This window comes from Psammomys obesus, unplaced genomic scaffold (assembly GCF_907164565.1).
Source record: "Psammomys obesus unplaced genomic scaffold, mPsaObe1.curated_primary_1811, whole genome shotgun sequence".
NCBI classification, from domain to species: domain Eukaryota; kingdom Metazoa; phylum Chordata; class Mammalia; order Rodentia; family Muridae; genus Psammomys; species Psammomys obesus.
In genome coordinates, this window is record NW_026592890.1 from 9,863,294 (window position 1) to 9,890,044 (window position 26,751).

Genomic DNA, 26,751 nt, shown 5'->3' on the forward strand with positions numbered 1-26,751 from the left:
GTGTGTGTGTGTGTGTGTGTGTGTGTGTGTGTGTGTGTGTGTGTGTGTTGCGCATGCAAACAGACATGGCACACAATCATGTCAGGCAAAATGCCCATATACACATAATCAAAAAATTTTAAAGAACTATGGATTTTAAAAATTTGAAATGTTCCATAAACTTCAATGTCATACATTTACCTAGTTTCAGAATTGACTCATAATTAGTGTGGAAGAGAATATAGGAATAATTCAAAGAAAGACATTTCTTGGATATGTTTTAGTGGAGGGGAAATTAGCGTTGTATCAATTGATCATATTGCTTTAGAACTGCTAGGACCTGAGATCAGAAGGATATAGTTGTAGTCTGGAGAGTGGGGACTTGCCCTTATCACAAGTGGTGCAGGAGTCTTCATTCTGTATGCTGGTTTGTTTTATGATGTGCCTCTCTTGTAAGTGGACTGAGAGGAAGAGAATTATAACATTTCCATGCTCTGCAAAACTGTTAACACTTCTAGCTGTAAACACGAAGAAAATGGAAGTAATTTTGCCATTTCTGGACTTTAACAAATACTGGTCAATTTCTTGGAGCTAGAATTCTTTCTAAAATAGCAAAAAGTAAGACTTCCCCCTCACCCCCAACAGTTGGGATCCTAAAAGAGAGAGTCCAAAGGTGTGTTTGGAAGATTTAAATTTACTTGAACTTTTCTGTAACCAAAGGATAGAGCCTTAGTTTTTAAAATATTGTTATACAAATGAATTTAGTCTTCATTTATCACTGTTGCTATTTTTATTAGTTATTTTTAGCAACACTCATAAGAAGCAGTATTTTTGATGAGATTTAATATAGAGGCTTAATACTGTTGAAGTGATTCAAGCCAAGAACATAAGTTTGCTTCAGTTTTTTGATCTGCATGGGACTACAGCCCTGTTTTGCTTTATTATTTATTTATCTATTTATTTATCTATTTATTTATCTATTTATTTATTTATTTATTTATTTATTTTAATCAGGGAGGTATCTGGAGATTGACACTCTAAAGCAGCATTTCTCAACCTTCCTACTGCTGCAACCCTTTAATGCAGTTCCTTATGTTGTGGTGACCCCCACCATAAAATTATTTTGTTGCTACTTCATAACTGTAATTTTGCTTTTCTTATGAATTATAATTCTGATATGCAGGATATTTATATGTAACCCTTGTGGAAAGGTCGTCCACCCCAAAGGGGTTGTGCCCATTGTAGAGAACCATGGCTCTAAAGGAAGCTTACTGTGAGCTGAGAAGTAGGTGTGCTGCGTTGGGTTCCTACAGTATGTTTCCTTACCAGTGTACAGGGGAGCAGTGACTAGAAGTTTCAGTTCTTTGTTGGCAGTCCTACAGTAATTTTATTACTTAGCTACAGTATGCTAAGAATTGAACTTACAGCCTCAGACATTCTAGGCAAATGCTATATCATTTGTTTTATTCTTATAAATGGAATTAACCCCCTTTCCAAACGAAATAAGTAGAGGGATATAATATGCAGAAGCCTGCTCATATGAGAAGTCTTTCTGTCAGCATTTTTAGGTTCTTTCTGGTAGGAATAAGAAGGTAGAGAAACCTGAAAGATGAAGGAAGGTGCTTTATTGATGTGCGTATCTCCTAGTTTTATGTGCTAGAGAATCCTTTATAGGTTAGTTTAGAAGTCATGGAGCTGAAGTGTCAAGTAGACCTTTTTGACCTGGTCCTGGTAGTATTGAATGAAGTGAATGAGAAAGTGGAGAATGCCCCAGGAGAAAGAAAAGTAGGTAAAAGGTGTCACTGTATGTGTGTGTACACTGGCATATGCCTGGTTTTTTTGGAGACAGGGTTGTTTTTGTTTTGCTTTGTTTTTGTAGTCCTTGTTGTCCTGGAATTCAGAGATCTACCTGCTTGTGTTGCCCTGGTGCTGGGATTGAAGTAGTGTACCACCACCACCTGGTAAGAATTGAACTTTATTTTTTAAATGAAAGTTGAAAAGAATGAAGAAACGTTTGCTTTTGTTGACACTTTGGAATTAGTTTGTCTTGGTGAGAGGTTTGTAAAAGTGATGTCATGTGTTAAATCTATTTTACCAAGCAGAGTGAAGATTTTCTGAGAACCTTACTATAGCTGTTGTGTTTTACTTCTACTTACTATATGTTCAGTATTGATTAAAACACAGTAGAGATACATTGATACTCCATTCTTATATTTTCTATTTTTCAAAATTAGTGTTAGTGACACCACATTAACAAAATAGATTAATGTATGTACAGTCAATACTCAGATTTTTGTACTTGCATCTGGAATGTTTTTTGTTCTCTGCAGTGTCTAAACCAAATGGTTTAATCTTGTTATAATTCTACATCTTTTAAAATTTAGAAACATCTTTTAAAAATGCCTTCACTTGAACTTCTTCGTTGGGAGATTGTTCCTTTATGCTTTGTATCCTTAGTATGTTGGAAGTTATATTTATTTATATATTTATTTAGAATTTGCTGTTTGTTTTGTGTGTTTAAGACAGGGTCTTTACTTTGTACATCAGACTAGCCTTGAACTTGCTGTGTAGTGTTGAGTGGCACTTGGTTTAGGAAGTTAGATTTAAAAGATAAAGCAGTTTGAAGTAGCATTTTTTGAATACATCAGAGCTGTTGCTGTGTTCCTTAACTTTTAACAAATCAGTAGAGGCAGTAGTCAGTTTCACTGTTAGTAAAACTCAGATTGTTACCTTGTTTAGAGTGCAAAAGTGGCAAAAGTCTGGATGGTTCTTTGGTAAAGCTAAGGTTTTTTTTTTTTTTTTTTTTTTTTTTTTTTATCTGTTTTGATATCAATGTAGTAACTCAGCTTCAGGTTAGTGTTATAAACCATTTATGCTTTGGTCTTAACAGATGCTGATCTGCCTGAATTCATTTCATTAGAACTTCTACCATGATGCTTTTCTTATTCTACCACTCTTTCAGCTAGTATCTTAGTAGTCTTTGAAACACTGAACTCTGAACAACAGGGTAGATATTGATATTTGAAATAAAATCCTGTTGGGAATATTGTGTAGATTTCTCAGTTATTATTACTTAGCCATAGATTTGTTAGCATCTCAGATGGTGACCTGTTATATTATACTCATTATAGGGATATGGATTTCATAGATAGTTGTGGCCAGGGATAATCAGATTGGCTCCTTTGTCTTTTAGAATGTTTCGTGCTTTTAGGGACAGTGTATTCCTCAGTTATCCTGTGTGCTTTATGTTCCTGTATGTAAAACTAACCATTTCACTAAGGTGTTTTTTTTTTGTTTGTTTGTTTGGTTGGTTTTTAAATTCTAAATGGCGTTACAGACTGTAGTTAGGTGCAAACCTAAATAAAAAGTATTTATTATTGTTGTGTGATCATTTTTAGGCTATTTCCTGTGGGTGCAGGTAGGTGCTATTCATTTTGAAGTTAAATCAGTGTGTTTGCAATTTTTATGTAGTTTTATCACAACAATTTTATCACCAAAGTAGTAATTTTTAAAATTATATTTTATGTGTTTGTATGTCTTGCCTGCATGCAAGTCTTTTCACTACATGTGTCCTTGAAGCTCATGAAGGCCAGAAGAGGGTGTTCGACCCCCCTGGAATAGAGTTATAATTTTGAGTCACCATGTGGGTGATAGGAATAAGATCTGTGTCTCCTGGAAGAACCATTGCTCCAGCCCCCAAGTAAATATTTTTGATGACATAATTACTTACTTGATTCCTTTCTGTAGTATAAAGGAGATATCCTCAAAATGAAAATGATCAGCAAACTACTATCTTATGCATAATTAGTGATTTATATTTCTAGTTTGTTTTGCCTTTATGAGCAGTGTTTTTTCTTTTTTAAATGCTAAATCTTTTTTTAAAGATTTATTTATATATTTACTTATTTTTGTATATAGTGCTCTGCCTGCATGTATACCTGCATACCAGAAGGTCACTAAATCTCATTATAAATGGTTGTGAGCCACCCTGTGGTTGCTGGGAATTGAACTCAGGACCTTTGGTAGAGCAGCCAGTGCTCTTAACCTCTGAGCCATCTCTCTAGCCTTAAATTCTAAATCTTGCTATTGACTTTTTTTGTTTGTTTGTTTGTTTGTTTTCCAGACAGGGTTTCTTTGTGTAGCCTTGGCTATCCTGGACTCACTTTGTAGACCAGGTTGGCTTGGAACTCGGATCTGCTTTGCCACTCTCCCTGAGTGCTGGGATTAAAGGCCTGCACTACCATGCCTAGCTGCTATTGATTTTTGATACCAATATTTGCTATGTAAGTTCTTTTATTGTACTTTTTTTTTTTTTTTGTAACTTTTACCTCAAACCCAGGAGAGATTAGGAGAACAAATATATATTAAAATGAGAAGTAACTCTGGGTCTGTGGTGTGTGTGTGTGTGTGTGTGTGTGGTCTGTGTGTGATGGAGGCATGATCTACACCTTAAAGCGAGAATGTTTTGTCTTTAGACCAGTGCTTTTTATATTACCATGAAGGATAGGAACAGAGTAGAAAGTATCAGGAAATGAGTTTTCAGTGCCAGTTCAAGTTATTTATACTTTTAAAGTTGTATGAGATAGACAAAACTCCTTGGTAGAAATGAACCTTTGAAGCTGTATTTCTCTATACTTGGAAAATCTCTACTGCAACCTTTTTGTTGTTAAGAATCTTTAGCAGTAAGGAACTTATGTTCCAGCAGATGGGGATGTCAGTACACATAAGAGCATTTAGTGACTAAAATGTGTTGGGAAGTGACTTGTCAGAAAAGAACATTTTGGTTTTTTACATTGTGAAGAAAGGGGTTGCTCAGGAATAGGATGAATTGCACGTAATTGTGCTTATGATGTTAAATGTTGGTCATAGCTTACGATTGTTATATGAGGAGAAAGTTCTTTTGAGGATAGTTTATTACAGCAATAAAAAGTTATCAGCAGTTAAACCATAATCTTATCTCACTTTATTGTTAGAGTTTATAGCATTATAGGATTTCTTGTCAGTCTTTTTTTTTTTTTTTTTTTTTTAGTTAAGTAAATATTATATATTTTGTTTTAGAATGTGCCTTACAATTGTTGAAAAAAAAAATGCTGTTCACTACTGATTGGGAAATGTGTGCTTTAATAGTCAATACATTTAAATTATATATTTTTCTACTTTATATTTTTTCTCATTTGTAAAATACCACTTTTTCTTGGTTACTTGAAATTAAAAACAAAAAACAAAACAAAACAACAACTCCCAGTGTAAGGAATGGATGTGTTTTTTGTTCTTTTTTTTTTTTTTAATGGAGCCCAAGGGAGGAAGAAAATGACATAAGAACCTTGGTACAACTATACCAGCTTGCATTTTACTTACTGATTTTCGGTAATGCTTATAATATTGAGAATTGAATGCAGAAGTTTTCAGTTAGGGCTGTACTTTTTAGAAGGGAGCAGAGAGTAGATGAGAATACTCAGTGTGTCATGCATTATGGCTTATGAGTTTAGTCCCATCACTGGGGAGGGAGACAGAGGTAGGAGGAGCTCTCATTTTATAGCCAGCTTGGTTTACATGATGGGTCTAGGACCCCCAGGACTAAGTAAAGAAACCCTGTCTCAAAACAACAACAAAGACCAAGAATGGTGCATCTGATGTATGTAGTTTGAATATTGTTTCTTATCTGTAAACTTTTTGAGAAGCTTGAATTCTTTCCTCTTAATAATTAAAAGTTGTTGGAAAGAACAAATACTCCTTAGGAAATATTTTGGATCAGTTAAAAGTAAAAACCACGTATAATTAATAGGGACTAAATTTTGGTGAATTTCTTTCTAGGCTTTATTAATGGATGTGACACAATTGAGTTCCCACTGAAATACTAGCTCTGTATGGTGTTTCTTTAAACACACACACATACATACACAGAGCACATTTTCCCTTTCCTGTCTGCTGGCTTCCAGAATTTTTTTTTTTTTTTTTTTTTTTTTTTTAGCATTTGATATTTTCAAAGTGTATTAGTTACTGAAGCTTTGAAGCTTTTTGTGGGTGTGTGTGTTTGTGTGTGTGTATGGTGGTGGTTTGACTTTTTTTTGACTTGCCACTTCGCTTTTAGGATTCCTGTGTATGTAATTTTAAATGATTTCCAAAGTCCATTACTAACTTTCAGAAAGCCTTTAATTACTGAAGACTGTAACTGGGCCAATGAATACCAAACTCATAGTTTGCAATTTATTTAATGTGAAATCAATGTTTTTGGTGTATTAGAAAGTGATTATGTAGTGTTTTGAATTGCAGAATATCTTATTTCACATGCTTAACATACTTAGTGACTTAACATGCTTAGTCACTTAACATACTGAAACTTTATTAATAGTATGTGTGGTATATTATGAGAGATGTACCAGAACTTCACTATTATTCCCTAGTTATTGAGTAGCTCAGGTAAATAAACACAGAAGACTAAAGCCTGGTACTAGAAAGACTGCTTTAGACTGGGAAGTTTATAAGCAGCTCTAAAGAAGAGATGGACTTGGACTTGTTTTCAAAGGATATAGAGAATTTAAATGGTATGGGGATATGCACTAGATCCAGGAACAGTGTTCGTGTACAAGGACATTTTGTGTATTGAAATAAATAGTTTACTGTGAAGTAAACTTTAAAGACCTGAAGTTTATACGGTGACCAGGAGACGAGAGAGCTATTCAGAGTTCCTTTTCATGGCTCTTACTTGTTTATCCCTTTGATCTGCCTTTATATTTCTGCTTTTTTGCCTAGGTTTTCTTCAGTTGTATGAGAAGTGAATTAAAATGCAGTGCCTTAATGTGACACTTAACTTATTACGTATACTGCGGTACTTGCTACTGCTGTTTCTCCCTTTCAGATTTTCATTTTTGCTTTGATTTTTGTCATCTTACTCTGGGAGAATGGGGGAAACACATTTTCACAGCTGGCCCCCAGAGTTCCTGTGTATGACTAAAGAACCTAGGTGGTACATGCCTTTAATCCCAGCATTCAGTGAGGCAGAGGCAGGTGAATTTTTATGAGTTTGAGGCTAGTCTGGTTTACAAAGCGAGTCCAGGACAGCCAAGGCTACACAGAGAACCCCTCCCCCTTTTGTCTCAAAACAAAGAAAAGAAGAAAAAAAAAAAGGGCTAAAGAACCTGACAGAGTGGTGACCCGCAAGCAAACAAATAAGTTAGCCTTTTTTCTTAGAAATTCTGAAGTTTTGTAACTGGAAAGAATTTTGAAATTAATGTATGCAAATACACTTCATTGATGAAAGTATGAAGAAATTTTATGGTCTAGATCAGTGGTTCTTAAATCTTTTAATGCTATGACCCTTTAATACAATTTCTCATGTTGTGACCCTTAACCATAAAGTTTTCATTGCTACGTTATAACTAATTTTGGCAGGTTATGAATCATAAATATCCGATATGCAGGAGGGTATCTTAATATGACCCCGTTGAAAAGGTCATTCAACTCCCAAAGGGGTTGCAGCCACAGGTTGAGGACCACTGGTCTAGGCAGTGCTGGCTTCAGGAATGGTAGCTAAGTTGAGTCTTCTGCAGAATTTGTCCAGGTTGTGTTGTTAACAAATAAGAGTACCTTTAAGCCTGATCTGAGGAGAATTTTGTCATGACTGTTTATTTGTGTTATGTTGCTGGCTACCATCAGATGTGAAGTCTCAAATATTTAAAATTTTATTTTGCTACTTGACATATTTTCCAAGTCTTTTTTTTTTAAATATTTCTTCCAAATAAGAACAAAATTAAGCATCTAGTGCATAGACTTATATTCTCATTAAAACCAATGTTAAACCAAGGACAAAAGATTGTCTAGTTCATGGTGGTAGCTCTGTTTGCAGTTGTCAGCTACTATTTACAACCATTTGTGTTGATGTTCTGTATTTTCTGTAGGCTACAATGAAGCTTCCCATCATCTTAGAAAGAATAAATAAGGGCTGTGGGTCTGTTTTAGTGGTACAACACTGTCTTGATTGGTAGACCACTTACTTGCCTTGCGTATTCAAGATCTAGGTTCCATCTCCACTACTAGGTTGGATGAGTAAATAGGAAGCGAAATGTGTTGGATAGCGAAATAATTAAGATCAAAAGTAAGATATGAGTTTGAAAATCCTAGACAGGTTTTAGGTTATAAGAAAATTGTATTTTACCTGTGGTAAGGATGATGGTATTTTATTTTTCACGCTTCATTTTTATCTACATGAAATTTGATTTCCAGGTATGGATTACCTGACTGCCATAGGATATAAAATAGTAACAAGTTGTTTTGTAACATAGCTAAAGTTGTGTATCAAGTTAAGGAATTATAAAGTCACTTTGCGGTTCTGTAAAGATGGCTTTGGAGCCTGAAGAGGTGGGGAGCATGGAGGTATTGGAGAGAGTGGTAATATAAAGAAGAGGATCATCCATGTGTCCTGAGGATTTTTTTTTTCCCCATTTTGGGATTTTGAAATATACCCCAGGCTGGTCTTGAACTTCTTTCTGGAACCACTTCTTCAGGGCTCTCTCCAATTATAGATGTGTTTCACTGTGTCTCTCTAGATATTTGTGATTTTGTAAATTGAGAGTTTCTTTGATTATTCCCATTAGTATTATTTGTATTCTGACTGAAAGTACAAACAAATTCTTAAATTTTGTTTGAGACAGGATTTCTCTTTGTAGCCTTGACTATCCTGGACTCACTTTCCTAGACCAAGCTCGCCTTGAACTCACAGAGATCTGCCTACTTCTGCCTCCCTAAGTGCTGGGATTACAGGCGAGCACACCTGGCTAAAAATTTTTAAACGTTAATTTAAGAGAAATACTTTGTTAAAAGTAAAATACGTATGTATACATGTCTATTTATATAACTAATGTAAATGTTTAGGAAATGTTTTCCTGTTCTATCTGTGATACAATCTAGTGTTAGAAAAGCTTATTTCATTAAAAATTCTGGTTATGATTAATAATACTAATTTAACGTTTATGGCTTATACAGTTATAAGAAAGGTAATGTTTTGTTATAGTTTAATTTTCAACTCTTTCACTTAATCCATCTTACTGGATTCTAGGGATATAGAGATGAGTGAGATAAAATGATCTGGAGAAGATTTAACAGAAGGATGCCCGACTTTAAGGAAATAACCATGTTTTCTAGCAAGAAGATGAAAATTTCTTTGAGGGACATATGTTTTGTAATCTGATAATTCCTCTTATTAAAGCTTGACTTAGTGTGTGATTTAGTTTTGTGCTCTCTGCATTCTAAAATGAAAAATAACAAATATGTTTATAAGAGATTTTTGGCTTGCTGACCAGGTTTGTTAAGATGTTAGCTATAGCTAATCTTAAAAAAACTAAATTTCAAGCCAGGCCTGTTGACACATGCCTTTAATCCCAACACTCAGGGAGGCAGAAGCATGTAGATCTCTGTGAGTTGGAAGCCAGCTTGGTCTAGGAAAGTGAGTCTAGGACACCAAGGCTACAAGGAGACCCTGTCTTGAAAAACCAAAAAAAAAAAAAAAAAAAAAAAAAAACCCTCAAACCTTCACAAATGAGCAAGATTGCTTTTCTAAATAGATTAACTAGTTTAAATATAACTATTTGAGAAGGATTTCTTTTCTGATACTTCCTTCCCCCAAGTCCCAAGTATATCTTCTTTGAAAAGGAATTGTCAGGTAGAAATGCTATGTAAACATTTGTCTTTGACTATTGGCCATGTGCCCAGATGGTAAAAGTTAAATTCTGAAACAAGCCATGAACTTGTAAACAATGGGATAAAAAGATAAGCACACAATTTCTAGTGCCTAAAAATGGTGTCTTTTTTATTGGACTTTGGAAATATTTTAGACACTGACTTCATCTTGTAGTTCTGTACAAATTTCAAGTTTGGGAGCTGGAAGTATATATAGTTCAGTATTAGAGCATCTTCTTGTCAGTACGCTAGTTCTAGTTTCAGTCTATCATGGTAAAGTAAGAAAAGTAAGTGAAAATTGAAGTATTGAAAACTGGATATTTAGTTACATTTTCTCAGAAAGCCTTAAAGCATGATATTTTCATATAATTTGTTTCCTTAGGTTTCACAGTTGTTAGCTTTCTCTATGTGATACAGGCTACTGCAGCAGGTTGAAAAAGTTAAGGTCTCTGAGGATGTGGTAGTTGCCTTAGAACGATCTTGCTGTTAGCAGTGAAAAATGTTTTTCTTACAGTTTTTGTGCAGTAGGCCATGGAGTAAAGCACATTTTTATAATAAAGGTGATGAATTTAATCACAAACTGGCAGCTAAATGGAAACTGCAGGCCTTGGTACTGGGAGAAAATTGCCTATAAAGCAACTCTTGAGAGAAGAGGCTTTAAATTTACCCACCCATTTCGACATTGAGGAGAACATTGGAATCATAGGATATTTTGCTTGGCCTGCTTAGTTCAGATGAATGACATTTTAGTTTTCTACTTAAAAACTGAGAGACAGTTTAAAGTTCCTTCAGCTTAGATGTAAGACTTTAGCAATATTCTTGTGCATTTTAATGAATATTTCAAACATTGTTGCCTTTTCAATACATGACATTCCTAATGAATTAAAATCCTTTCACTACTGTGCCCTGTATTCCATGCTTCCTCCATGTATGAGGAACTGTATTGTGTATGTGAGGAACTGCACCTTGAAGAGGCAAACACATTAAGGCTTATAAATAACAATAAAATGCCATCAGTTGTTACTTTAATTTTTTTTTGTCTGTTCTTTGAGAATTTATGCATTGTATATTTAGAGTAGCTATTAGAATTTTCTGAATCATTTCAGATTCAGAAAATTATTTGTGACACATGAAAACTGAAACCCACCCTAGGATAGTAAATGTTCTAAATGTGAAAGTGCTAATGTAGAATATAAAATGTTACTATAATAAAATTATTAAACTGGGGGTAGTGGTGCAAACCTTTAATCCCAGCACGCAGAAGGCAGAGACAGGTAGATCTCTGAGTTGGAGGTCAGCCTGATCAGCTGTACTGTGAATACTAGTACAGCCAGAGTCTACAGAGTAAGACCCTGCCCTAACAAAAACTTGTGTACACACACACACACACACAGCATGTTTTTAAAGAGAAGTAAAGATTATTTTAAGAAGGTTATTAGATTTTTTAAAAATGTATATCCTTGATCTAATTGATCATATTTTCTGGGCAGTATAATATAATAAGTATGAAGAGTATAGTTGTGGTAAATTTGTACTCAAGTATAGAGTTAGAGTTGAGTTTTTAAAGCAGACATTGAAACTTAATATTTGGTGATTCAAAAACAAAGATTGAAGGAAGAGGAGGGCCCTACAAATGTTCTGTAGTCAGGAGACAATTTATTGAGGTTGTAGGTTAACTATAAAGGTATGGAAATCAAGAAGAAATAGTATTTCTTTTAAAAATACTAAAAATGAACCAGTAATTGTATCTTTTTCAGTGAGTGTAGTTTCATTTAGTTAAGTGCTAAGCCTTGGAAGAGTGATTCACTACCTTAGCCTGTAGTAGTGAATGTAACCTGTGTTATCATCACTGAGATTTGCACTGAAGGCACAGTGTAAAAAAAGTCAGTGCTGTCATTCCATTATCAGTGACACATTAATGCTTGGTCATCTGTTTTATTTGATTTTAGTAACTGTGGCAACTTTAAAACTTAGAACGTGGATTAATAGATTAATATTCCAGTTATGTGAACTCTACTATACCTGATCAGATAATTGACGTATGAGAAGCTTAATTTTACTTTGTGACTAAACTTAAAATTTTATGGTTTTACATCTAAGATGAAGGCAGAATCAGGGGTATACAGGCATATAATTTACATTTGCGTGTCTATTTTAAGAATAGAAATATTGTATATGTACTTAGTTTTAAATATCTACTGTTTTGTTTAGTAGGCTGTAAATATATATGGATTATCAAAGTATAACTGGCTCAGTATAATAATCTCAGTTCCTGTAGACAGTGGTTGATGACATCTGTCCACCAACCAATCCCACTATCTTTCTGTCTGTCTGTCTGCCCGTCTGGCTTTTTGAGACAGGATTTCTTTGTGTGACCCTGGCTGCTCTAGAACTTGCTCTGTAGCCCTTTATTTTATTAAGTCAAGTCTGGAACACAGTTATTATTGTAGTATATGCAGCTACAGTTTAGTTTCAGATTCTTGATACCAGACCTAAAGCATCTCAGGTATTTAAGTCTTGGGCTGTTAATTTTGGAGTCGTGTTTTGAGCAGTTCAATCACAGAGTCTATGTGTGCTGTGACGGAAAGACAGTGCATGTATCAATATTGCAGTTTCATATTGATAGCATCAGATAGTTTGCTTTGTGTAGGTAACCATTTTAAGGTTTTTACTTGGTATGTAAATATACATTACAATTTTATAAAAGTGTACTTTATAAACTTAAGTTTATATTACAAACCGAAATGTTATCCCAGCTTTTCTCTTCTCCATGTAACTCATTTGAAGCTAAAATAATCTTAGACTTAAGAAAACTGATTAAACTAAAAGTCAGACTCTGGAACTGAAAGCCCTGATCCTCTAAACAGAATTTATTTGAGAAAAGTGCTTAAGAGTCCATTTTTCCTGAACATTTGTGGGTCTTTTTTAATAGGCTGCCTGTATGTGGAGTTTGTATTTCAGTAGTTTGTAAGATAGGACAGTTCAGTTTTTAGGTCAACATGATTCTCTTTTTGGTGTATTATACCTTTACTTTCCTGTTTATGATTCATTTGTAGATAACATGTGCTAGATGCCTTTTCCAAGTATTCTTTAAGCCTAGAGCTTTTGAGTAACAATAGTTTACTACAACAGTAATACAGGTTGAACAGCCTTTATCTGCACATTCAAAATTTTTCAAAATCCAGAACTGTTTTAAGGGTTGACATGGTGCCATAAGTGGGAAGTTCCACATCTACTCACCATAAAAATTGGGCCACACTAAAAATATTGTATAAAGTATGTATATAAGATGTACATGAACATAATGAATTTCTTATTTAGAGTTTGGTCCCATCCTCAAGGCAATCTCATCAGGTATGTACTAACATTTCAACATCTGAATACACCTAAAATCTGAAACACTTTTCACATAGTTATTCAATGGATATTCCAACAGTGCTGTAGACCTACCCATCAAAATATAGCATGAGTCTGTGGGAGACATTTTATATAGCAGTAACTAATACTGTTACTTTGGAATTGTTTACACATAAGACATGTATTTATATATTTATCTTTTTACCATGCACATATTCATACACATATATATATAGTCTCAATCTTCACTGCATTTTTTGAATTGGGAATAGCTTCATTTTATAGATGAAGAAATGATACACACTAAACAAACAATGTGCTTTTGATAGTTTATTCCTCACCATTGATTGCATTTATAATCATCCTGTCATTTGTTTTGTAAAGATTTTAAGCCAGCATGGTGGTGTACATGTTTAATTCTTGCACTACAGAGGAAGAGGCAGGTGGATTTCAATGAGTTAGAGGATAGTCCTGTTTACATTGTGAGTTCCAGGCAAGCCAATGCTACTTTGTGAGACTGTTGTTGTTGTTGTTGTTCAGGTAGTAAATTATATTAGTTCTGAACAGAGTTGGAGTCAGGGTTTCTCCTATCTTTCCTTGTCCTTCTTAAGATATTAAGTTGTCTTTAGTCACTAATTATACCTCTTAAGGATATCTTGATGGTAAGTAGCTTGATTTGACAGTATTATTCTGTAAAAAAGTACCTTTTTTTTTTTTTTTTTAATTTAAAAACTTGGCAGCTGCCACCTTTCAACCCAGTACCCAGGAAGGCAGAGAGGCAGGAGGATTGCTGTGAGTTCCGGGCCAGCCTGGTCTACAAAGCAAGTCCAGGACAGCCAAGATTACACAAAGAAACACTGTCTTGAAAAAACAAACCAAAACTACCCTTCTCCCCGACATACACCAAACTTGGCAAAGGCAGAGGGGCTCATGAACTATTGTATGTTTTAGGTTATCTCCATTGAGATTCAGACAGGCCTGTGCCCGCCCTTTTTTCTCGAGACAAAGAACAAGCAGCACAACATACTTAGAAGTACAGTAGGCCTCTTTCAACACTATTTATTCTATTAATAATGATTTCCTTTTTTAAAGTTATGTGCATGTATGCCTATTACGTACTATGTGCATGCACTGCCTGTGGAGACTGAGTCTGGCATCTGACCTCCTGGAACTGAAGTTAAAGACAGTTGTGAGCCAACTGTTGGAGGGTGCTAGGAATTGAACCATGGTCCTCTAGAAGATCAGTGTTCTTAATTGCTGAGCCATCTCTAGTATTGATTTTCTTAAAATGAGTTTTCTTTTTTTAATGTTTTGATGTTTGGCACACCCCTTACTAATGCTACTGGCATTTGTGAGTTGACTTGGTTTTGAGAGATCATGCTACCTGGTGTCACTTCCTTGCTTAGAAATAAATACACCGGGGATTGCTAATGTACTTTGAATCCTTCTCGTGCCTTTGAAATTACCAAACTACAGATGGTAGAGGGGCTTGCATGTAAATTACTGTATGGTAAAGATTTGTCTCCAATTCACATCTTATAGTCATCCCTAGTGACTGGACTTAACTAGTTTTCTACTTTCTATGTGACAGTATTTGTGAGGTACTATTCAGAATAATTAAACAGCTTTTTTATGTTTTGTTTCATGTCAATAATTTAGCCCTACAAAGGTTGGCCTTTGGAGAAGACAGCTCTTTCTTTGCACAAGTTGAGTTTGTTCTGAATATTTTTTGTCAGTTTCAAGGGGGAAAGATGCCTAATTTGAATGGTAAGGTACCTGTCTAAATCTTAGTGTGGCACCTGTAAAATGCACAACTGTTCATTGACCTCTTTGATGGATCTCTGAATAAAATAGAAAGTGCCTTGAACAAGAAAAACAGAGTCACTTGGCCCAAAGCATGATAGCTATTATTTAAAATAACACTAACTACAAAAATGGGTTATCAGAAAACTTAAAAACACACTAGAGGTAATCAGAGTTGTGCCATCTGTTATTTCTGAAAAACTCTTTTAAAAAAGTTCCTAGTTCCATAGAAACTGTTCAGTCCATACTATTAGAACGTCCATTTTATTCCAGACATTGTATAAATACTTGCTGTTCAAAGTTATTTATTCTATCTAATTTACAAGTTTACCCTTAGAGTGATCTCAGGTATTGCTGTAGATCATTAAACATGGTTGGACTGTGCAAAGATTAATAAAAACAATTTGAAAGAAGTCATGGCTTGAATGAGTATCTTTGATTCAGCTTTCATTCCAATTTTAATTTGGGTATGCCATTCTTCGCCTCATTATCACAGTCTTTCTACTTTTCTCTAGGTTCAATTTTATATCTCTTTCTCTATTATTTTCCTCTTTTCTCTTTGGCTCTTGTTACTGGTTTTCCTACTTGTAGCCATTTGCTCCAGGAGCAACCAAATTTAATTTTGAGATTGAAAAGTAATACTGGAGATAGTATGTTGTATGAATGAAAGAATATAAGTTTAGAAAAAGCCGACCTTTGAACCTGACTTTCAATTACAAGTTAAGCCATTTTAAATAAAAATACTTAAACTTCATATCTCAGTTTCCTAGGTTTACAATGATTAAAAAAAATAGTTCTTAACTGTAGGGAAATCTACCCAAACACACTATAACTCTTATCTCTAAGACAGACTTATTAGGAAGCTGTATAGGAAGAAATAAGGCCTTACTACCTCAAATTCCAAATTCTGTCTTGTTATAACTACCACTATTCAAGTCTTTGATTCCCATTAACACCTGGTTGCAAAGTGTAAAATCTTTTTTTTTTTTTTTTTTTTAGAAAAGGTTGGATAATGGCAAAATAGGTGTAGAGTAGTACTAGCTGAAAAACTAGTTTTCAAAAATAGTAGGTGTAGGGGTCTGGAGAGAAGGATTTGGCTTTGATTTTCAGCACTCAAATGACAGCTTTACAACCATTTTTAATACCAGCTCCAGGGTATCAGAAGCCCTCTTCTGGCCTCCATAGACACCAGACAGGAGCATAGTACACAGACATACATGTGATCCACATTCATGAAAGCAAAACACCCATACAATTAAAAATATTTGAAGAATTGTGAGCTACTGCTCTGTGGATCTGCCTCTTGTGCAGTGTCTGGTGGATTGCTTTCCCAGATACTTTGTTGTACATACATGTGTGCTTTCGGAAGCTCAGTCTTGAACACAAAGGAGAAATCAGAAAAGGAGCTTTCAGTTCAGTTTCCTCTCTGAAGACTCAGTTTCCCCTGAGTAATGAAGTCTAGGAACACCTCTTAGTTATATAGAAAATGCTTGTAGCCATAAATCCCTCAGATTATGTTATAGGTTGTTGTCGTTTTTTTTCTCTTTTGGTTGTGAGCCTAGCTTTTAACAACTGAGCCATCTCTCCAGCCCTGTTGTAGACTTTCTAAAGGATAAAACTGAATAAAAGTAAGATTATATTTACGTGATACTAGGAAATAGTTGACACTGAGGTCATACCTCAGTGCTTTGTTTCAACTCTATTTTTGCTCATGTGGATTCTGATAGAACAGAAACCATGTCTATTTTCATAATACCATTTGCCTATTGCCTTGGCCATTGCCTTGCTACATATTTGATAGATGTTTGAAAAGTTTGCACTTCTAAGGAAATTCTTAACCTTGTCTGAGATACATTAAAGGACTTTAACATTGCTGTCATGAACATTTATTATTGGCAAACCTCATATCCAGAATAAAGAGAACAAGCTTTGCTGAGAAGAGCCTTTATGTTACGGGAGAGACTAAGTAAATTTGTCAGGCGTGTATATGCATTTGATGCTTAGGTGAAAAGTGTTAAGAATGTAGCTTGGTATGTTTTTGTGCGGTGTGTTACTGAGGTAGTTGTGGCTAGACTAGTGGTGCGGGCTGAGGTGGTGAGATGCTAATATGTGTATTCTGAAAACCTAGTGCATAATATTTGGGGACATGAGGTGTAAGGCTGGATTTGCCTGTTTTGACACCAGGAAGAACAAATTGAGCAAAGACTGGAATTTGATTTCAGATGTGTGAAGTTGATGTGCTAAGATGTTGGATATGACTGGCGCTATGAGGGTAGTGGGCTTGACTAGAATGTACACTTTAGGAGACAATAATAGTGTAATAAGCCCACTTCTTTCATCGGGCAACTTCATGTTAGATTTGCTGATTCTTTAACCCAACTAAGGTTTAATTAGAGGGCTTTGACTGTACTACAGTGGTATTTTACTTGGATTTACTTGGATTTTTGAGGGCCCTGTAGCCTCTTATCACAAAAAAAGAACTAAGATTTTTGCGGACTTATCATTTATCTTTTTAATTCAATCTTGGTGTTTGTTGTTAAGGATCTTTCTAAATGTTGTATATGATAGGTTTTTATTTTAAGTTCTAAATAAACGTCTTTTTAGCCTTTTTATAGTATGGGAGATTGTTCCTATATTTGGCCTGCTGTAACACTTGTGTAATTTCACATTGATTTTTTTTTTCTTTTGGTTGCTGCTGTTGATGGCATTAAGGTGTGTGTGTGTGTGTGTGTGTGTGTGTGTCTGAAAACCTGTGGAATTTAGAATTTTCCTTCCTTGAAACAGCATGGAAGTTGGAATATAAATAAAAAGAAATAGTTATGGATAAAACAACCCATTATTCCTCACCCCTACACATCTAACTTCTTCAAAGCTCTTGTTTTAATTTGAATCTGATTTTTATGACTGTGAGTATTTTGTGGTTTGTTTGTTTGTTTTTTTTTTTTTTTTGAAGGCACTAACTTAAGAATATAAATGTACAGGAGCCTGGTGAAGTAAAAGATAAGCTGTGTAGTTAAAAATTTAATAGTGTTATTCAAACTATAGGAAAGATTATTGTGAATGCCTTTGCTTTTCTTATTTTAGCTAGTAAATAAACATTTTCTCTTTTTTATTGACTAGGTAAGAAATATTTTACTAGATAGTATGCTATGTTTTTGTGACATTTTTCATGAATGTTCCCCTTCCTTCACTGGAATAAATAAGTTTAAAGGAAAAAGCAAAGACTTCTTAAATTTAATTTTTTACTTTGAAATAAATTTTAGATTTGTAAAAAAATAGAAAAAATAATATTCATATTAAGTCATATATAACCATAAATAGAATTGTGGAAAAGAGAAAATACATCATTTAATGTAGTATTGATAAATGTTTTGAAAAGCTTGCCCAGATTTAAAAACCAGTCCTTTTTACTTCTCATTTTTCTTCCATTCTCCCTTCCCCTTTGGCTTGAGTCAGGGTTTCATACAAATCATCCTTGCCTTTAGCTAACTGTGTAGCCAAGGATGACCTTAACTGATTTTCCAGCCTCTTATCTCCTATGTCAGGGATTATAGGAGTGCATTGCTAAATCAGCTCGTGCACTTTTTCTCTCCTTTAGAGCCTCTAATTCTGTGGTGGTGCTGCTTTTTCTTTCACCGTCTGCCCCTTTTTTATGACACCTTCCCCTGTCCAGTGTCTTGGGTACTTTCAAAAAGTTTTTAAGGATGTAGTCTGACTTTTTTTTTTTTTTTTTTTTAATGGTTAGACTGAGGTTATCTATTTTGGCATGAAAATCATGCAGTCATGCACAAGTGCTTTGCTTGAAACTAGGAAGAGTATGTGTTAACTTTAATTGCTTGATTTTGGTGAGTTATGTTTGACATATTCCTTCAAAATAAAGGTCCCTTTTTTCCTTTGTAATTAACAGTATCCCATGTTGTTGTTCATTGATTTTAGCGTACACTGAATAGACTTCTTGCTTGCCATTATAACTATAATGCCTTCCTATTAGTAATTTAAAAATCGCTCTCTTTAATTTGATAGTTATTAATTAGAATCTGTAAATCTCCTTCCCTCTTACTTGTGGTCTCTAGGTATAAATCCACTACTGCTATTATTCCTGTCAGTAGTGAAAAAAATCTTGTTGAGATGGCTCAGCAGGAAAAGGCACTTGCTAAGCAAGCCTCAAGCTCTTTCTTCAGTCACTGAAACTTTTGATGGAAGCAGAGAACAGATTCCTGAAATATGTGCTCTGACTTAACACAGGTGTGCAGCATAAGTGTCTGTGTATACAGTAAATGAGCAAAAAACCCAAAAGAACGAATTTTGAAGTCTCGAGGTGGTGATGCACAGGTTTAGTCCCAGGACTTGGGAGGCAGATGCAGATGCATCTTTGAGTTCAAGGCCAGTTGGTATACAGAACTAGCTCCAGGATAGAGCAACATGGGGAAACCTTTCTCCAAAAACAAAACCAAAAAAAGAAAAGAAAGAAAATACACGAACTTGATTAAATAATCAAAGGTTTATAATAGTACATTTTAAAGATCTTTTACCTTTTATGTCTTGAGTAAACACCCCCCCCCCTTTTCTTATAAGTAGGAAGGGTTATTAAAAACTTCAGTGTTCCTAAGTACTACTTTTAAACCTGAATTCTTGTGTTAACTACTGGCTTTCTATTAATCATCTTCTAATAATCAGTGGCCTTTTTTTTTTTTTTTTTTGAGTTATTTACCTTAAAGTTTCATAGAATTGGAATTACATAAAGACTGTTTAAGTATTCTGAGGAACTCAGTGACCAGCAGGGTCATTTTTATGAAATGTGTTTTTAAAATTAGTCTTTACAATTGCTATTCATTTTAATTCATGCATGTTAAAAACACAACTCATTTTTACTTCTTTTCATGAACTCATTCTTCCTTTTCTCCTTGATGTTCCCTTTATTCCCACTAGTAGTCCCCCTGCAACTTACATGCCATATATACAGATCTGTCATGTTAATTTTTATCTTTATATCAGTATGAAAAACATGGTCATTGTTTGAAATTTGTTTTTTTAGCTAAATAAAACTTTTTTGTTTGTATACATATACACATATATATGTGTATATATATGTACATTTTCTTTATACATTAATCTGTTGATAAGCACCTGGATTAATTTCATGTCTTGGCTTTTGCCATTAGTGCTACAATGAAAATAGGAGTGTAGATCTCGGTGGTACTCACTTTGATTTTTAAAAGAATTTATATTTTTAATTATGTGTAGTTGTGTGCATCTGTATGTGGATTTGTGGATGTGAGTGCAAGTGTCTGCAGAACCCAGAGACATTTAATTCCCTGGAGCTGGAGTTAGAGATGGTTGTGAGCTGCCTGACATGGGTGCTGAGAGGTTTGAACTTCAGTCTTCTGGAAGCATGGCAAGTGTTTTTAAATACAGAGTCATCTCTCACCAGCTCTTGACTTTGAATTTTTTTTTTTTTTAAGTTAATGTATCTAGGAATGGAATAGCTAGATCATACGGCATTTCTGTGTTTTGTTTTTTGAAGAGTCTCTGTAGTGATTTCATAGGAGCTGCACCATTCGCACTAGTGGTGTTAGGAGGTTTTGTCCTTCCCTTCAGTGTCCTTGCCCGCACTTGTTTCTTGATGGTAACCAGTCTGACTGGAAGGAGATGGAATCTTAATTTAGTTTTTAGTTTCCCTTGTGGTAAAGGATGTTAAACAGTTTTACATATATTTATTGGCCATTTCTACTCTTGAGATTCCATTTGTGTTCAAGTTTTGAATAACTTATTCTTTTGATCAATTTTTTTTATTTGTGGATTAGTTATTAATTTATCAGCTGTATATAGTTGACAAAGCCTTTTTCTCATTTTGTAGGCTGCTATTTTTTTTTTTTTTTCTTAGCTGTTACGATGCTTTTTAACATTATACAATCCCATTTGTTAATTCTTGTTATTTCCTGGGCTGTTACAGTCCTTTTCAGAACATTCTTGTCTATTCCTGTACCTTGAAGTGTTTTCCCTGTAGCATTTAAGAGTTTCCAATCTTACATTAAGGTCTTTGATCCATTTTTAATTGAGTTCTACATACAGGATGAAAGATAGGGATCTAATTTCATTATTCTACCTGTGGATATCCAGTTTTCCCATACTTTTTGTTCAGAATACCTTTTCTAATTTATCTTTTTGGTACCGTTGTTTAAAATCATTGCCTCTAACAGTGTTGGCTTATTTCTGGATTCTGCTGTCTGGTTTTATGTCATTGCCATGCAGTTTTTGTTGCTGTGTGTCTAGTAAAAACTAGGCGCTGATACTTGGATTACTTTGACTTATTTGAGGGATATGTGTGTGTTTCACATGAATTTTAGTATTGTTTTGTGGAATTTTGAAGAAAGCTGATTTGGCTCTAAATTATTTTCAGTAAACTTAACAGTGTTACAATATTCTAATTCTAGTGTCTCATGAGCAGTACTATGTGTTCATTGTATATTGTCAGTTTTCATGCTTTCCACTCAACTCCATATTTAATGTAGTTTTTCTTTAGAAAGAAGTTTAGGTTTAATGTTGAGGTATAAAATACAGTTTAACTCCCCAAATAAAGCCCATTGGGATTACCAATGGCTTGGATTTTTTTTTTTTTCTAGTTTAAAAGCAAATGCCTCTAATTTAAACAAGATTTGATATATTTAGAGCAAGGAAGACATCTCACTAAGTAGTAACCTATTCTGTAGTAACTTGTTCTTAAATTTATTTGTTCCAGCTTGTGGATGTGGCTTTTTAAAATAAGGACAGTGAAGTAATATGTTGTATGGATTTTCTCTGCTCAAAATAAACTTTAAACTTTGTACATGGTAAATTATAAGTTGGGTTTTAGTTATTTTTTTTTCTTTTTCTTTTGAGGACAGCATAGGAAAGAGCTCAGTACATCTGACTGCATAATAGCTGTTTCTTTTGGAAGGACAGGTATTTTTCATATAAAAATTGATTTCTAATATTGTTCTAAGATTTATTAAGTATCATGTTAAGAAAAACTCATTTGATAAGATCTTAGATACTAAACCCTTACTTTTCTGTTCACATTAATGTTCTAATTTCCATCAAAAGGCGAATTGCAAATAGCAAATAATAGAATCCACTTAAACTAGTGTTGAAAGTGAAAACTTTTACGTTAACATTCCTTATTAAGCCTATGCATAATTAAAGAATGTGTGTATAAAGATTGCTCTTAATTTGTTCAAATCAATGAAATTGTTAATTTAAAAACCGAGATGGTCATGATCAAATAAAGTGTAACCTCTTCATGGCCTTTCTATATTTCTATGTGTCTTATATTATGCTAAGGTGTGCCTTGATAGATTTAAATGTGATACATAAAGAAAAAGCAGATATCTGCCCAGAAAAAAAAAAATGTATGGCCAATTGAGCAATTGGAATCAATTACCATAATGTAGAGTGTGAAAGATATGCTTTATTTGAAAAAAATACTCAGTATTTTATAAATTTTAATAAAATGGTATTATTTTAAGTCCCGAAACTTTAATGCATTTTGTTTTTCTGTATTGCTTGTGTACTATTAATTGCTTTATTAACTATTAACAGCCAATAAGTAATATACTAGGTACTTTGTTAACTATTAACACCTAGTAAGTAATTTTTCATAATTTACTGATTTCAATTTGTTGAAAAGTCTAAATCACAAAGTTAAATAGAGCTGTTTTATTTTTTATCAAGTCTTCTAGTATTGCATTATTGAATTTATACATTATCACTAAATTTTTTAGTTTAAAATTGTTCAGCTCTTTTTTTTTTTTTTCCCTATCCTGATGTTTTCTTATGTTGTCCTTGATACTGATACTCTAATACAATGCAAAGCAGCTAATCTTGTAGTTAGTATGGTCATGTATGGCATATACCAATACAGTAAAAGTGATTTGAAAGAAAATGCCAGAGGAAAATAGTAAACGGAAGCATGAAACATCAGGGGAATAACAAACCTAATCAGGTACACTAAGGGGAGGAGACAAATAATAGTGTAGATGACACAGGACAGCAAGTGGAAAACGAATAGTCCTGCTTCCTTGGTAATTTCTGTTAGGAGCAGAACCACCTGACAGTTGAGCTTAGTTAGAAAGAGAGAGAGAAAAGTGAAGATAACTAAAGGAAAGAAATGGAAGATAACTGCAGATGGTATAACTAGATCATACCAATAGTTTTGTTAATACAGAATTTTGAAGAAAAAATAAAAAAAAGCATGATCACTGACTGTCTGCTTGAGGAAACGTAAAATCGGAGAAAGTCCAAATGCTATGAAGGTAAAAGTTTTTATTTCTGAATTTAATGGTACAAACTCTAGATTCCCTTTAATCTGGTGGGCCTAGAGGATGGTGGAGTTATGTGTGGTAGAGTATATCTGTAATCCTAGCATTCAGGCTGAAGTTGGAGCATTGTGAGTTGGATGGACGACAGCCTGGGTATGTTAGTGAGTGAGACAGTGTAAAAATTGCACCCCGAACCATACCAACATCAGAGAATATATATCATATGTTGAGATTTTTTTTTCAGGTAATTAGTTTGTAAGGCATGCTTGTTTTTTGATGTCCAAGAGAGCAAAATGTGTGATTCATGAATTGCAGTCCTCTTGACTCAGAAATGAGTCAGTGGTAAAGAGTGTCAGCAGATCAACATCATTCCGAATAGGTATATATAGTAGAAAATTAACAACAAAAACTGTAAATTGTTTGCTGTTATCTAAATGAACAGTTGTGGAGAGAGATAGTGGTAGAAACTTGCCTCAGCTCCACCAGTAGTATGACCACACAGCATGTTAAGCTTGCTAAGGAATTAGTGCTCTTTACTGCAAGAAGTAGACAACTTTAGTCTTCGTACTAACATCTTTTGTTATGGAATGCCCTGTGGGTTTTAAAAGAAACTTTAATTAATTGGGTTGTATCTAAATACATGGGAGGGCATAAAAACATGTTGGGTAGTTTACAGATACCACAGAACTTTTATTGAGTATTTATGAGGCTCCTAAGTGGCACCAAATGGCTGATGTTTTAGGAATGGGAGTTTTAACTCAGAAAAACAAATTTAATGCATAGAACTTCAGAGCTATTTTAAAGAAACTGTCTTTCTTGATCATGGGAATATTTAGTTGGAATACTGATGCCCAGTTTAGGAGTTATTGTCGTGGAAGTTTTAAATACTAATAGTTTGAAGTTTGGTCCTTCTGAACCATTGCTGTAGCGTGAAAGTCATGTGGGTGTATGTGGAGCATTTTAGCATTATTATTATCTGACAGAGAATACATGCAGTTGTTATGAGTACTTTATGTACTTTATAAAGGAACATATTGGTGAGCCCACCATGAGGACTAGAACACCCCCCCCCAAGTCGATTGCATATTTCTGTGATGATCTGGATGTGATCACACCAACTTGTTAGGATAGCGTCAGGAGAATCTCTGATTGTTAGAACTGAGGGAATGAAAAGTTTTGAGCATGGCCATTTGAGGGGGAAAAAAAAAAAGAAAGAGGAATTCTAAAGATTTGGATTCAATTGAGCCATTCAGTAAAGTGAGTTGTGATTACAGGAGGCACCAGGACAAAATAAAAGACTTAGCCCAAATCACAAAGAGTCACTTACTATTAAACTGCAATCAGTATTTGTTCCAACTGGAACATTACAAGTATTATATTCCAAATCGCTGATGCTTTTCTGGATAGAAAGGCAGTGTTCACTTGCTTCGGTTCAGGGATGAATTTGTAATCTGGAGGACTACAAGTGTGTTTTAGTTATTTTTTGCTCTATCTTGTACATAATTTGTATTCTGTTATTAGAGTTATAAACCTTTAAGCCTGGAAACTCGGGTGTAAACATTATTAGACTTAAGTTATTTTGAAGGTTAGAGCCATGGCTTATGTAGCTTTAATTTAGGACCTACCCTGTTCTCTTAATTTTCTCACCAATACACTCAACCCACCAAGTCCTTATTGAAGACCTGATATGATCCAGGCAGTGCTCTAGGAGCCAGAAACACAGTAGCTAACGGGAACTCATAGGACTTTTAGTTATTTATCAAAGTGTATATATAGAAATACAAGGTATATTACCTAATTGGTTGATAGTCTGTATAAAGTTGTTTTATTTACATGAATATTTTAATGTCGTCTTAACTGAAATTTTGTAATCATTTACAGTTGGTTCTTTTTGTCTGAATTTCTTTTTAGCCTGGAAAAGTCCTAATTTTTCTTAACTTGATCTATTTCATTATGGCAGTTTCTGTTGTAAATAGATTATTTTGAGCGAGATCAGTCAAACTTGAAACTGTCTTCAGAGAAGTTATTTTGCAGATGCAGTTAACAATTCAGAATCCCTCAACTGGTCACTATACAGAGAATAAAAGACCGTGGAGTGGTCTTCCTGAAACGGGGTATGCTTATCACCCCAGGGCTCAGGGTTCATCCATAAAGAGATTGTGGAAAGATTTTTAAGTGCCAGATGTGGTAGATAACTTCAGGGAAACAGTGTTTTGGGCACACCAGAGCCCTTGAGTAGAGGAATTGAGAGCAGTTGTGACAGGTTAAGCCAGACAGATCCAGAATAGAAGGGAAACCGTGGCAGCCACATTCTAACACAAGTTAAGGAGCTATTGGTGTTTGTTGGCTTCTAGACGAGGGGGAGCCAGTTTTCTTTAATGGTGCACTCAGCACCAGGGCAGGTCCCACTCCCAAGTAGTTGTTGGGTAACACATTGTACTGATGTGTTAAAAACAAAAAGGGGGGGCACAAAACCTAGAGTTTGGGTGGATAGGGAGGTGAAGGTAGAGAGGTTGAATCTGGGAGGAGTTAGGTGGTGTGTGTATGGGTGTGTGAATATGATTAAAATGAGTTGTGTAAAATTCTCAAAGAATTAATTCAGTATTATTTTAAAATAATAAAATTTCAAATACTGACCTATTCTTGCAGTTGCAAATTCCCCTCTCCTGAGATTGAATCCAGGGTCTTGCACATGTTGTGTAAGCACTCTGCCATTCTACCACATCTCTAGCTTTTCACTTTGTATTGGTGCTGACCTACATCTTCTCGCCCTCCACTGTGTTTTGGTGCTTTTTTGTTCTTTTTAGCATGTCAATCTTACAGCTTTCGCACCTCTATTATATGCAAATTTTATTAGTTAATTAGTATTTTAATTTTTTAGATTTATTTTTAATTTTATGAGTGTGTGTATTTGTTAGTATGTACACTTGAGGACAGGTGTGCCTGGATACCAGAGGTGTTTAATTCCTCTGGAGCTGGAGCTACTTTGGGTTGTTAGATGCCTGAAGAATGTGCTGGGAACCCAACTCAAGGTCCTCTGTAAGAAGAGTATATGCTCTTAACCACTGAGCAAGAGAGAGAGACAGAGAGAAAATGAGAATATTTTGTATGTATGGGTGTTTTACCTGAATTTGTGTTATTATACCATGTGTGTGCTTGGAGCTCAGAAAAGAGGATCAGGTTAGTTACAGTTGTGAGCCTCTGTAAGGGTACTGGAAATTGAACCTGAGTCCATCTCTAGCCCTAATGATCCTTTACCATAGTTCTTCATACGTGGTGTTTCCCCCTACACACTATAAAATTATATTGTTGCTACTTTATAGCTGTAATTTTGTTACTGTTATGAATCATAATGTAAATGTATGATATCAAAATATCTGATATGACTCCCAAAGGGTCCTGTGACCACAGGTTGAGAACCTCTGTATGTTTTTTTTAATTCATTTATTATTACTTTTACATACATTGGGGTTTTTTTCTACATGTATATCTGTGTGAGGATGTTGGGTCCTCTTGAACTGGAGTTATACAGAGTTGTGAGCGGCTATGTTGGTGCTGGGAATTGACCTGGGTCCATAGGAAGAACATACAGTACAGCTCTTAACTGATGAGCCATCTTGCTAGCACATAATAGTGTTTG

General features: G+C 34.6%; 1 protein-coding gene across 1 annotated transcript in view; it reads left to right on the forward strand.

Moving 5' to 3' along the window:
- Window positions 1-1,921: 1,921 nt before the first annotated feature.
- Qki (QKI, KH domain containing RNA binding) overlaps window positions 1,922-26,751 on the forward strand; it is a 118,521-nt gene continuing 93,691 nt past the window's right edge. Inside the window, exon 1 of the mRNA XM_055615860.1 lies at window positions 1,922-1,940. The gene's annotated coding sequence lies outside the window, so the exon portion shown is untranslated. The remainder of the gene's footprint in view (window positions 1,941-26,751) is intronic.